We start from the raw sequence: 14527 nt of genomic DNA, 5'->3' as shown, positions 1-14527 counted from the left end.
TGATCTTAGAATCCGGTCATTGGATTGGTATATTACACTAGGTAGTCCTTCAGGGCCAGTCAGAAGCGTTCTGTGTCACTGCTGTCCACCTACACATCCGGAACCAGACTACGTAGTCACATTCCTTCCTCTGCAAATCGCCTCCTGGAACTACTCTTTGGAAAACTGTTGTCATGGGTAGCCAAACTAAAGCTATTTATAAAGTGGTGTCCACTTCTCTATTTTCATGTAAGTGGAAAACACCTCACACTTCAGAAATCTACGGCTTATCCTGCCCAACTTGATTTGCTTGGCTGACTCTTATATTAGATTCAAAAGAGCTATGTCTCTTGGAATAAAAATTCACCAGGGTGTGTACAATAAAAAGATAATTGGGAAGAAGCGGGTCGGTGGCTGCGCGCATGCGTGGAGGAGAGCTGAGGGGCAGAGTGGCTGCTGCCGGCTGGGATCGAGCGACTCGTGAGAAAATGCAGGACTCCAACGCAGACACCAAGTGGAAAGACATCTTACGCAAAAGAGGCATCTTGCCCTCCGAGGGAAGTTTGAAAGATCTGGAGAAGGAGGCAGAAGAGCGGGTCCTTCAGCAGTCCATTGTGAAAACGTATGAAGACATGACTTTGGAGGAACCGGAGGATAACGAAGAGGAATTTAGTGAGGAAGATGAACGTGCGATTGAAAAGTACAGGTAGCAGAGACTGGCCGAGTGGAAAGCAACCCAACTGAAGAATAAACTTGGAGAAGTTTTGGAAATCTCAGGAAACGATTATGTTCAAGAAGTTAACAGGGGCTTCCCTGGTGGCGCAGTGGTTGAGAGTCCGCCTGCCGATGCAGGGGACACGAGTTCGTGCTCCGGTCCGGGAAGATCCCACGTGCCGCGGAGCGGCTGGGCCTGTGAGCGATGGCCGCTGAGCCTGCGCGTCTGGAGCCTGTGCTCCGCAACGGGAGAGGCCACAACAGTGAGAGGCCCGCATACCGCAAAAAAAAAAAAAAAAAAAAAAAAAAAAGTTAACAAAGCTGGTGAGGGCTTGTGGGTCATCCTGCACCTTTACAAACAAGGGATTCCCCTCTGTTCTCTGATAAATCAGCACTTCAGTGGACTTGCCAGGAGGTTTCCTGATGTCAAATTTATCAAAGCCATTTCAACAGCCTGCATACCCAGTTATCCTGATAGGAATCTGCCCACGACATTTGCGTACCTTGAAGGTGATATCAAGGCTGAATTTATTGGACCTCTGGTGTTTGGTGGCACGAACCTGACAATGGACGAGTTGGAGTGGAAATTGAGTCTGGAGCAATCAAGACAAGCCTGGAGGAAAACCCTAAGAAACTCATAGAAGATGTGCTGCTTTCCTCTGTGCAATACTGCATCCCCACCAGGAGGGACAGTGATTCTGAGGATGACTAAGGCTGTGGCCCCGGTAACCTGCTGAACTTTCTTGATGTGACACATGGTCTGAATTTTTTTTAAAAGGAAAAAGTAGGAATGTATACTTTGGTTTTAGCTTTTTATAATTATGTTTCAAATCTGGTAGATCTCAGAAATAATCATTGCTGGGAATCCTTTTAAATTTCTTGGAACTCTCTTTTTTAAACTAATAATATTTCTTTAAGAAAAAAATAAAAGCCAGATATTAGGTAAAAAAGAAAAAAAAGATCATTGATGTGATGCTTATTGGTTTGTAAATCTGCCAGAATGTAAAGAATGAGATGCTTCTTTCATATCCACCATTGTTTCCATCCTTAACAGAAAAGAAAATGCAAATCTACTCACCAGTACCTATAAAGACAGGCAGTTCTGCATTTAATTTTGATTTATGATGTCACACTATATTTTGATATATTTTTCTTTTATGTTTTAATATCATCACCTTATGAAAACACTATAGACATCCTATCCTTGTGCGTTCCTGAAATTCATCCTTTAGTCAACCTCGGACTCTTCAACAATGTTCTCTACAATGAAGTGTTTTGAGGTCAAACATCTTAAAAAGACATAGAAACAAAAGCTTTGACTTTACACCACTAATGGCTTGTTTTCTGACTTTTAAAATGAGGAACTCTTAGTTGAGCTTGAACTTAGATATCTGGTTCTATGATATTTTGAGATATTAGTCTGTGAGATTTTTCCCTCTGTATTTCCCCCTCATTCCCATTACTTCCTCCTTCCTGTAGGTAGTGGTTGTGTAATCTCTAACCTCAGGGAGGCCTGTGGCAGGACAAACAATATAAATACTCTGTACATCTTGAGGGCTTAAATGGATGGCAATTACTGGTTATAAAATAATTATCTTAAAGAATCATGAGCTGGAAATGAATTCTCTCTGATGTATCTTTAGCATTTCCTTAGAGAAGGAGAGAGTGGCGTATGTGGCCCCGAGGACACCGTGGACCTGCTCAGCTTTTTGTCAGCATATGGCTAGATCTTAGAGAGCAGAGGCTTCCTGGGGCATCTAGGTTGGCGAGCCAACAGGAAACTTTGCAAAGCTTTCTAAGGATGGTAGAAATCATCAGACGGTTGATGGACTTGGAAAGGCCAGGCTGAGAGGTTCACCAGACATCTTGGTGATAATCTGTGTACACCAGACCAACTAACTTGTTTAATAGATACTGTAGTTAACCACAGCTTTCCAACCCCTTGGTGCTGCCTAGAGCATCTCTAAATTTTGTCATAGACCATAAGTTTCCCACTGGCTTATGGGAATGACAACATGAATGTAAATTAAGTTGCTTTATAATACTGTTGATTATTTCTCACATGCTTGAGTTTGACATGCCTGATTTTGGCTTCTCTTCTTTCCTACACTTAGAGTGTTGACAAAATGTGTGCAGTTTTAGATACGTCAAATGTTATAACAGAGTATTTAGTTTGGGACTCTTCTATGCCAAGTCAAAATATCATGCCTGATATTTGTATTCTCTGTATATATGGATAGTATTCTCTTAAGTCACCACTCCCATAAGAATTAGATTAAATCTAAGAAATGCAGCATCCTAGAGTGTTAAAGGACATCACTCTCTGGGACATTTTGCAAGTGTGTCCTCTTTACACATTAGGTGCTTAGGTATTTTAGTGTTTTTTAGGAGCAAATAGGGAAGTGCGTCACCTTTCCTTCCTTTCCTGAATAACTTCCCTACAATTCTGGCCACAGGAAACCTAGCAATGGAAGCAACTCCCACCACAGGAGCCATCATCTTGGGGCATCTTGGGTCTTTAGAAGAAAGAAAAAGCAGGCATGTTGGCTTCTGGCTTTCAGGATATGTCATCAGGATAACTAAGAAATAGAATTTGTTTTTTAGGAAATCATTTTCATCCATACATTCGCCAAGAGAATCCATGATTTACTTATTATTTTGGATGAACTACCATTTCAATGTATACTTTCCAATATATATACATATATATATATACATATATTTTTTTTCTTAAAAGTTGAAATGTGTTTGTGTGTATGTGCACGACATAGCGTTTTCTTTCTGGCTCTTCTCTGTTCTTTTAGCTTCAATGCAAATAGAGAAAGCATAAGGGAAAAATAAAGATGATTGAGAGAGACAGAAATTATTGGCTTCTCTTCTTTCCTACGCTTAGGGTGTTGACAAAAGGTGTACAGTTTTAGACAGGTCAAATGTTATAACAGAGTATTTGGTTTGGGACTCTTCTATGCCAAGTCAAAATCTGAGCAATTTCTGTTTACCAGTTGACAACTTACGTATGGATCTGGCTACCAATTCAGATGACGCAGTAAAGCCTTACCAAAGAAGGCCTTCTCCCTAACACCATCTTTTTAAGAGCCATGTTGGCATAAATTAGAGAATGAAGGACTGTTTTGAATTTCTGTTGGATGACATGGAAAATTATCAGAAAGCCCTTGAGGGAGGCTTGGCAGTAGACTTATACTTTAGCCCTATGTTATTGTAGTTATCGCCATCAAACTTTTCTGACTACACATATATGCTCATATGTACTCATGTGTGTACACTTGTATCTGGCATAGGAAATCCCTCAAAGAAATATAAAACAATAAGGAGCATAGGACTGAACTGCTACTCAAAAGTGAGGAGAAAATGAAATCGAATCTTTCAAAAGGAAGGAGGGCTACAAGTTATGATTGCTAGATTTACCAAATAAAAATACAGGTTTCCCAGTTAAATTTGAATTACAGGTAAGTTCCAAATATTGCATAGAATATACCTATATTAAGAAAGTAGTCATTGTTTATCTAAAATTCAAGTTTAACGGAAACATGTATTTTATCTGGAAACCTTAGTACAAGTAGGCATGATTTTTGGATAATTTCCTCTTTTGCGGGTAGAGGGTTAGTGGCTACCTCTGAGAAGTCAGAGTCAGTGTCCAGAAATTGTGTGACAGTCCCAATAAATTCAAAAAAAATCCCATCTTCAGCCTGGGGAGGAATGTGGGTGAGGCCAATAGCATAAGTGTTTCCTGGTGTGAAGGAATTCCTCTAGATTCTCTAAAGAGATAACTAAGTCAGTGGCCTGGAGAGCAGAAAAATAGAAGCTTGCTCTTAGAAATGACCTTTCTAGAAGAGAAAGAGCAATAACGGCAACAACAACCAAAAAGGCAAAGAGTTTTGAGAGTGATAACCGGATGTGAAAGAGTGAAGCAGGAATAGCAGAAAGGCCCAGGTTGGTTGCCACTGAATTCTGTGCTGTCTATTGCAGGTACTTTCCTGGAGAAACGAGGGAGATTTGGATGGAACTGGATTTCCCAAAACGGTGTAAGTAAGAGTGAATGGAAGAGAGTCTGGGTTCATTTTCTTTCTTTTCTTTTTCTTGATTTGATTATTTCCTTTGCATTCATGTATATTTATACTTAATGCATATGTGTACTCACACAGTGAAAAGTAGTATAAATTTGGCTTTTAGCTTGGTGATTTAAGAAGGTAGTAACTGTAAGATTAGTGCAAAATGAAGTATGTATTTTAAATGGAGTGTAGGCCAATATTTTGGTCATTTTTAGTCCTCAGTTGCATTTTCTTGTTCTCTTACTCTGGATTCTGTAAACATATAATCCATAGTAATTAATTAAAATTTTCCTTTGATGTTGATCTTCATAAGCTCTTGGTTTAAATACCAAACACTTCACACACCACAGATTTTTGTTTTAATCCATGAATGTAATCAACATTTCATATTCTCCTTCATATGCTTGCTATTAGTAAGGCTCCAAGTTCTGTTCTCAATTACCAGAGATATGCTAAGTGTATGTATAGAAGAAATTTGCTAATTTGTAACTTAAAAGCCTGGAAAACAATGGGCTTAAATTAATTGGGTATCTGGTATTTTTAAAATTACAAAACAACCAAACATTAACTAGGTTAGGAAAGAACAATTATTGTACTTTATATCATGCACAATTTTATATGAACAGATAATGGCTTACACGAGACTTCTGAGTTAGCTCGCAGCTATGTTTATACAGCCATGTATTTAGGTACTGGTTGTAGGTCAATACGTCAAAAGTCAGTTTACTGAATGGCCATTCACTGAAATACAGAAGAATTTCTTAGAGTTGTAGTTTTTCCTGTGTCCCTGCTCTTGCCCTTGCCTCTCCATTATATGCAAATGGTTGTTTTCCCTTAAAAACAGTTTGCTGAATTCACTATTTAAGTGGATTTAGGTTTGCTCTTGCCTCTGGCGGCAAATGATTAAGGCAGACATTTAGGTTAAAGTGTTAGGTTAAAACTTAGCTTGGGCCTTTGGGACTGAGGAATGCTAAACAGAGAACTAGAAAAGAACCTTGGACTGATGAGGAGAAATCTGGCTTTGCCATTAAGCAGCTGTGTGACCTTGAGCAACCAATTTCTCTTCTAAAGGCTTAGATTTCCTAATCTCAACATGTTATCGAGTGTCTCAACTGAGAAGTGGATCTATGGGAAAGAAGGAAGTGGACCTTTATTTTACATACAACTGAACAGAGCTTATGGTCTCCTTTACCTTTGGAAAAGTGTATTACTCATATAAACAGTACCTGTTGCGTGTGTCCTGATAGAGAGAGGATCAAGACCATGATCTGCAGATGCCTTCCAGTCTTTTTTGTTTGTTTTTGGCTGCGTTGGGTCTTCGTTGCTGCACGCGGGCTTTCTCTAGCCGCGGTGAGCTGGGGCTGCTCTTTGTTGCGGTGCGTGGGCTTCTCACTGCAGTGGCTTCTCTTGTTGCAGAGCACGGGCTCTAGTCACGTGGGCTCAGTAGTTGTGGCTCGCGGGCTCTAGAGCACAGGCTGAGTAGTTGTGGCGCACGGGCTTAGTTGCTCCGCAGCATGTGGGATCTTTCCGGACCAGGGCTCGAACTCGTGTCTCCTGCATTGGCAGACAGATTTTTAACCACTGTGCCACCAGGGAAGCCCTCCAGTCTTGATATTCTATAATTTCATGGTCTTCTAGGCACACCAGAACGGCTGTTTTGGTGTGAAGTTTTTGTGTCTACGATTTGAGGGAGTTTCCTCTCAACAGTTCTCTAGGAGATGTACAGTGCATATCTGCTAAATGGGATATAAAAACAAGATGCTTAGAACAGTATTACTAACCGAATAAACTTTTGTGAGTGTACCCTTCATTCATTCATTTGTTAGCAAATATTTATTGTGTACCTACTATATTCTTACAGTGAACCTGGAGCTTAGAGTATAAAGGTTTTCACAAAGAGCGCAGTCTTTTTGGAAGATAGTCATGCAATCAGGCAAGCGAGTATAGCACAATGTGTTAAGTTCCTTGTAAGTTATATACAAGGAGTATTGGACATGCCACATCGCAGAATGCCACCACCCCACGGTCCCTGTATGAGATTCCTTCACCATGGATTACCCTGCTGCTGCCCAGTGGACTCGCCACTCTGGCCACAGCTGACTCAGTCTGGCTCACATAGCACACCTGTAAGCGGGACAGTGCTCTGTGGGGGGAGGGTGATAGGAAAGAACACTTCAGTAGAGATCATGATGCCTAACCGCATTGATCCGATCTTCTCTTCCAAATAGTTGGAACTCAACGTGTAGAAACAGTTACACAGTTGATAATGGGAACAGGAGTTGGAAGACTCTGTGGTATAATAATGACAGCGCATGGACAAAGGGCTTAACATATTCTTACTTCTGATATAAGTCATAAGAGCTGCCTGGGTCCTCAGTGCTGTTCTCTTTTTGAACTGTGCTCCCTCTTCCTGAGGCCTGGCTGGGTGGGTATTCAGGCATTCCCATGGGGCCTCTCTTCCTCGTTTATACTCTTGATTTTACAACAAATATCCATTTGTTTGTACCCTGAGTGGGTTTCTTTTTTAGCAGTGTGAACACAAAGGTATTATGAGATGATGAAAGGGAGAGTCTTGACACTACATCAGGGAGTACATCACAGAGGAGAACACTCTTCACCTGAGACTTGAAGGGCACATAGTGTGGGCCAAGGGGAGGACAGGGGACCAGTTTTGAAGCGCAGGGAAGCAAGAGAGAACAGGCCACGCTTAGGGAACAAGTTGTAGTTTAGCGTGGCTGGTGCCGAGGACCCACGTGTGGGCTAGGGTATGACGATGGACTGTCATATAAGGACCAAATGAGGATGACTTTGCATTTTATACTATAGGTAGGGAGAAGTGACTATGGGCGTTTGCAAATGAGTCCCTTGGGAGCAGTGTGGAGGATTTATTGGATAGGAGTAAACCTGGGGGTTAAAAGTAAAGTTATTTGGTTACTTCAGTGGTATAGATGAGCTGTAAAGGCTTTAACTAGGGCAGAAGCAGTGTGTGTGTGTGGGGAGTGATAGTTATAAGAGAGATTCTAGAGCAGTAGGAGGAGCAAGAATTGGTAACTGTGTGTGAAGGAACCCTCAGGGATGACTCTCAGGGTTTCTGGTCAGGTGATTGGGCAGATGAAGGTGATGATTCTCGAGGGAGAAAACATGGGAAAGAAACAAATTTGATGGAAGATGAATTCAGTTTCAGTTCTTTTGGATTTGAGGCACAAAAATGTTTGATTGTCTTTTGATTATGAGGTCTAAACTAATGATGGAAGCAAAGCCAGATGATGTAGAAGCAAACTATTCTAGGTTTCAGATGAATCTGGCATTGCTCTACTTTTTCTTACCTAATTATGGGGCTCTCTCAGCATAAATTTACAGTAGCCAGGAAAGAATCCTTTAACGGATTTCTACTGATTTCGCAGTCCTTTGACTTCAAGGTGACTCTGGGAGGCACCTGGTTGGTGCCCACCTGTTTCAAGCTTCATCTACCTAGTGAGTACCACCAGTCACTGTGCGAGGCTACACAAGGGCAGTGAGCAGTGACTGCAGATGGGAGGAACCAAAACAACAGCAAACAGAAACTTTTCTTCGCTTTTGATTTCTTCTCATTGCTCTTTCACTGACTCTGAAGGTCAGATAATGGCCTTTGCTTTCCATCTTGCCTAGATTCTTTGACTCAGAGATAAGTCGAGCTGGTTTCTGAAGCAAAGGGGGACTTATATACCTTGCAGGCGTCTACTCTTGTCCTTTCAGTTTCCCCTGTCCCCTCAATAGCTTTTAGATTCCTTTAGTGGTTTTTTTAACTATACAGTGGTGAAGTTGTTTACCATTAGAAGGAGTTCACTGGGTGAAATTTACCCAGGGCTCACTTAACACTTACGCTGCATGCATACATGAACTGCTTCCAGGGTTACTCACTCCGTTAGCTTTGGTAAGGAATCTGTCAGTCAGATGAGTAGCTGCTGACAGCAACTTTTAAAGACTCTTTTCTCTTAACCATAACACATTAAACACTTTTAAAACAGATAAGTAAACATTTTCTTACAGTCTGTTGTACATATTTCCTTGCTGAGCACTTCAGTATAATGAAATTCATGTTGTGCAGATAGAATTTTGTTGAAATGCATCAAATTTCATTCTTTACCCTTTTGTCCATATGTATATGTTTCCCAAAAAACGTATAGGGCTTCCGAGCTGGTGCATGGCATATAGGGCTAGTGTGATAATAAATTTCCATTTTAAATATTGAAGGTCCTTATTATGATCCACAGCTCAACTTAAGTTTTCCTTGTGAATAATGTGATTTTTCTGTTTGCACCTATTCTCTCTTGTTTTGCTCATCTTCTCCATTAGCATGAATCTAGCATTTTGAAACCGAGAGAGCCATTAGCAATGGCTTTTTTACAGGCGTACCCTCACTGGATGCAATACCCAAGAAGCTACGTGGAAATAGGCTTTATGATGATGAATTACTGTTGCAAAAAGAACTCAGTGACACTGATACATATTAAAGAACCACTATTGCCCCCATGGAAACCATTTTATTTAGTTGCTTCTAAAACCTATTCTCTGTACTTCTCTTCCCTTTTATTTATGAGCTGATTTACATGAAAACAGAGTCTTTGGTCCTTGGGAGTACGTCTGCCCTTGCCGCTATTCTCTACTTAGAGTTGTCACCCTCTCTTTGCTGAGAAGACGAGTGACAATGAAGTGAGGAGTAAATGGCTACTGGAGCAGATGAACTCTGAGAAACAAAGATCCCCTTTTCATGCAAATCTCCATAGTAATTTAACATGAAGGAAGAAAGGAAACCAGTGTACAAGGTATCAAGAGAACTGGATGGTATTCAAGGTTGTTTCATGAAGCCTTGACATCTCTTTAGGAGTGTCATCTATCAAAGCATCTCTTTTCCTTTCATATAAAGTGAAAACACATTTCCATTTTGAAGGGAAACAAGGAGGAACAGAAAACTAACTTCAGTCACAGGAGCTGGATGTACACTCACACCACCAGTCCCCTTAATGTCACGTTTGACTTTGTCACTCATTCCTAGTCAATAAGAACTTATCTATGCATGCTTGCTGATTGCTCAGGTTTTCTTCTCTGCCTGGGAGGCCTGCTCCTCTTACTTTTTTTTTTTTTTTTTTTTTGCGGTACGCGGACCTCTCACTGTCGTGACCTCTCCCGTTGTGGAGCACAGGCTCCGGACGCGCAGGCTCAGCGGCCATGGCTCACGGGCCCAGCCGCTCCGCGGCACGTGGGATCTTCCCGGACCGGGGCACGAACCCATGTCCCCTGCATCGGCAGGCGGACTCTCAACCACTGCGCCACCAGGGAAGCCCTCCTCTTCCTTTGTTACTTCAACTTTTTCTACCTTTCAAAGCTTAGCTCAAGGACTGTTCTTTTATTCTTAGAGTCTTTCCTTGTGGATTGATTATTCTTTCTCCAGAATTCCCATTGCATTTTGAGTTAGTATCTATCACTTAATTACCAGTTCCTTCCTATGAGGTGGATTTTCTCTCACCAAAATGTATTGAGGAATGTGACCGTGTATTATACTGCATTGCTCTTTATCCATAGCTCTTGACATAATAGCAGATATAGAATATGTCTTTCTTAGGTGGATTAGCTGCAATTTAAGAATCATGAACTAAGAAGGGTAAACTTTAACTCACAGCACGTTCCCTTAAAGCATGACCTGCTTTTGATTAGTTGACTATTCAGTGATGCCATTGATCACAGGATGGTCAATCAATGTATTTCGTTTAAGATCATTTTTAACTCAGAGGTTTGATACCTACTCAGATTTTTCTTTAGCTGGGATATATTATTGATAATAATAATGTTTATAAGAGCAAATACTTAAAGCTCGCCTTGTGTCCAGTTGGAGTCTAAGCTTTTTAAGTATGTATACTATTATTTAATCCTCACAATAACCCTATGAAGTAAATAGTATTGTTATCGTCACCATTTTATAGAAAAGGAGACTGACTGTTAAGTAACTTGCCTACAGTTACAGAATTTGGGCCTCAGCAAGTTAGCTCTGGAGCCTGAGCTCTTTTTTGTAAAAATTTTTATTGGAGTATAGTTGATTTACAGTGTTGTGTTAGTTTCAGGTGTACAGCAAACTGAATCAGTTATGCATATACATATCTCCACTCTTTTTTAGATTCTTTTCCCATATAGACCATTACAGAATATTGAGTAGAGTTCCCTGTGCTATACAGTAGGTCCTTATTAGTTATCTATTTTATATTTAGTAGTGTACATATGTCAATCCCAGTCTCCCAATTTATCCCTCCCTCCTCTCCCCACCGGTAACCATAAATTTGTTTTTTACATCTGTGACTCTGTTTCTGGTTTGTAAATAAGTTCATTTGTACCATTTTTTTTAGATTTCACATATATACAGTATCATATGATATTTGTCTTTCTCTGTCTGACTTACTTCCCTCAGTATGACGATCTCTAGGTCCATCCATGTTGCTGCAAATGGCATTATTTCATTCTTTTTTATGTGGAACCTGTGCTATTAACCACTATTCTATTCTACCTCATCTACTGCCATTGGGTTTCCCCATACTCTCATCTTTTCTTGTGTACAGTGTCCCTCACGATCCAAACTCAGGGACCAGAGATTCTGAGAAGGTTTCTAACGAGCCTTTTATCTGGGATCTTGATATTCACCATGCAGAACTCAGGGATAGATTCAAATTGGATACCAAGTAAGTAAAATATAGTAGGATATTATAGTTAAAATTTGAACAGAAGGCTGTTGGAAACTTTTCAAAATTAGTGTGTATGTGGTGCTAATGAAAACATAAATGAAGGTCAGAAAGTCAGATTGTTTGATTAGAATTCCTTTTAATTACCATTTCTTTCAATTAGCTATTTGTTAAATTATGGAATGGCTGAATGAAGCTGAAATTATATAGGTTTTATAAAGTTAAAAGAAGGAATATATAAAACTGCTAGGAAAATATATAAAGGAAATAATCCCTGAACTTATTTCTCTTTATGCTATGGGGAAAATCTTCCTAGTTGAGAAGGAAAAGGCTGTCTGTCCTTCACTCCGATACTTACTTATGGAGCCAAACTTGTGTTCTGGGACTGAATTACTATTGAAGTAGATTGCTCTTTAAACAACTCGAAGGACAAAGAGGTGTTTTTTTTTTTTTAATTTGTGTGTATGTTTGTATGACCCTTTGATAAGGTTATAGGAAACATTTAGTTTCCATTTAGACTTCTAAAACCACTTAGACTATATAGATGTATTTTCTGAAGTAATACATGGTGAAATTAAGGCTTCATATTCCTACTGTTATCCAGAGGGTGGTAAGAATTAGAGGTGAGATAAAAATTTGACTTTGCATCTAGAGTGTAAAACATGATTGCAGGGGCGCTCCTTGTGGGGGAATTTCAGAGGCTCCTGCCAGTTGTGCACTAGAGAATTAAGCCTAATCAATCATAAATTAACCTGTGTTGGAGCAAGGGGTGAGGTGCTACATCTCAGCAAGTATCATCATCCTCGCCAAGTGAGACACCTGATTTTCCCAAACTGAAATAGAGAACAACTAGCACAAGCCTAGAAATTATTTATTCATTTGTCATACGTCTACTGGGGACCTACTGTCTGTCAGGTACTGTAGTAGCACCAGGGACAGAAAAAGAATAAATTACACTCTCTGCCCTTTACAATCGTATAATCTGTGGCACGGGAGGGAAAGAAGGACAGGATGAGGGGAAATTTGGAAACCAGTCTTACAAATTGCAATAAACATAAAAAGAGATAAGTGTAGGTTACTCAAGTATTAAAGAGCAGGAGTAGAGAAAGGTTTAACAGAGCAGGTAGCCTTTCAGATTCGGCACACAAAGAAGATTGCACCCGTCTGAGTAGAAGCATGGAGAGGAACACTTCCGCAGGGAGAACAGGTTGCAGAAAGGCATCAAGATGTGACAAAGCGGGATCTTGTTGGGGAACTGCAAATTGGAAAACACAAGATAAAGAAATGCTGTTTCAATTTCACCTACAGTTCTTATTAATTTAGAATGCTTGGTATAAAAATGTTGCTTAATTCATCTTTAAAACTGCCCTCTGAGAATGTGTCTTTGGAGTTCAGCATCAGGTTTGGGATGCTATGCATGTTAGGTCTTGGTGAGTGGTTGGCCTGAGCATTTCCAGGGTACATGCCAAGCACAGGGACGCCTGTGTTGTGGATTACAAACAATGCAGGAGAACAGGAGAACGTGTGCGACTGCCAGATCAGAGCTGCTGCCTTTTGGGGAGCTGATGTGCTCTTCCCTAAATGCCCATTGTTCTCTTGCATTTCTGTGCATTACCTTCCCTGTTCTATCTGCTTCATGTGTCCTTCTCCCATTTTTCTACTTGAGAAAGTCTCATTCTTATTTTGAAATTGAAAATTAAAGCCTACAATGTGGAAAAGGTTCTCACTTCACCTGTACAGCATATTCCATATACACACTTTGCTTGTGCATAGCAGAGAACCGTATATAAACGCTTCGCTTTTTCCTTTTATAGCGTGAACGTGTTTGTCTGAATTTATTTTAGTCATCTGAATTAGTCACGAGTCAAGACAACATCTGACTTTCAGAAACCACAATCATCGTGGCTTGGTAATGATTACACCATTATGAAGTGTGTGCGTGCACGCATGTGTGTGTATAAAGGGAGGGCATAAGAGAGTAGGCTCTCCATCCACAAGTACAAAATAACCCAAAGGAAAAAACATTCTGAAAGTTTAATCTGCAGCGTTGTCCCCTGAAAGCAGCTGTATTCCCTCAAACCATCAGCCTCTACAGAATGCTCGACAGGCTGCTTGATGCCCCTGAGGCGCACACAGTCACCGCAGACACATTGTCTGTGGTGGTAAGAGGCAGATAACATGGCCAGAGCCACTGGTTTAATCTTTCAGTTGACATCTGAATACAGGCAGTTGTTTTAAAGTAGTACTTAGCCGCTCCCGCTGGGAATTTATTTCCAGAATTTATGCTAGTCCTTATGCATTTCATTATTTTGCTTATGTAGCCTGTCTTGTTCAACTAAATAAAGCTATGTGGTGATTATCTGCTTTCCTTAGGAGTCCTACATTAACTTGATAGACATAGAGAATGATGGTTATGCCTGCAGTCTGCACCAAAGTCAAAGATGTGATATAACACTCTGGGGATATTTATTTGGTTTCTGGAGTTTATTTTGAATTTACAAAAGAATAGAAATTCAGATACATTTGTAGATTATGATGTGCGTACACCTGAGGAGATAGACTCCAGAGATGTATCTACATGTGGCAAATATAGAAAAGACTGATTTGAGAATTTGGTTAGCAGTGACTTCCAACTTTGATCCTATAGTAAAATATATATTGAACCGATCAGTTTATTCCACAGTGTCTGTAATAAGATGAGGTTTCAGCTTTAAGATCCCTCCTCCCCCTGCTGAAGTAGAGAGCCAAAATACTCTGTTGGGATTGTTATGCTGTCTCTTCAAAGAGCATGGAACAGAGGATGGGCCTAGAATTACGTGGAAATAGCAAAACTGTGCCTTAATGCTGGTTCTTCCTTGGTAAGAGGAATTAGTACATACACAATTAAGTGGACTGCTCGTAAAAATTATGTGCATTTCTTCTTGAATATAAATGTCTTGAACTGTTTTTTGAATCACAGTGATTTTCCACTATAATATATGCCTTTTACTTGTCAATTTCTTACTTATAAAGAGAAGTACTTTGGAAAATAAGAGAGTCAAGGATTTAGTAAATTTC

The 14527-nt window shown here is 40.2% G+C and overlaps 1 pseudogene; it reads left to right on the top strand.

The window, feature by feature from the left end:
* The first annotated feature begins 467 nt into the window (after nucleotides 1–467).
* On the top strand, nucleotides 468–1405 carry LOC136123874 (phosducin-like protein 3; annotated as a pseudogene).
* Nucleotides 1406–14527: the final 13122 nt, after the last annotated feature.

The sequence above is a fragment of the Phocoena phocoena genome, chromosome 5 (assembly GCF_963924675.1).
Source record: "Phocoena phocoena chromosome 5, mPhoPho1.1, whole genome shotgun sequence".
NCBI classification, from domain to species: Eukaryota; Metazoa; Chordata; class Mammalia; order Artiodactyla; family Phocoenidae; genus Phocoena; species Phocoena phocoena.
This window is presented reverse-complemented; position numbering and strand designations above follow the sequence as displayed.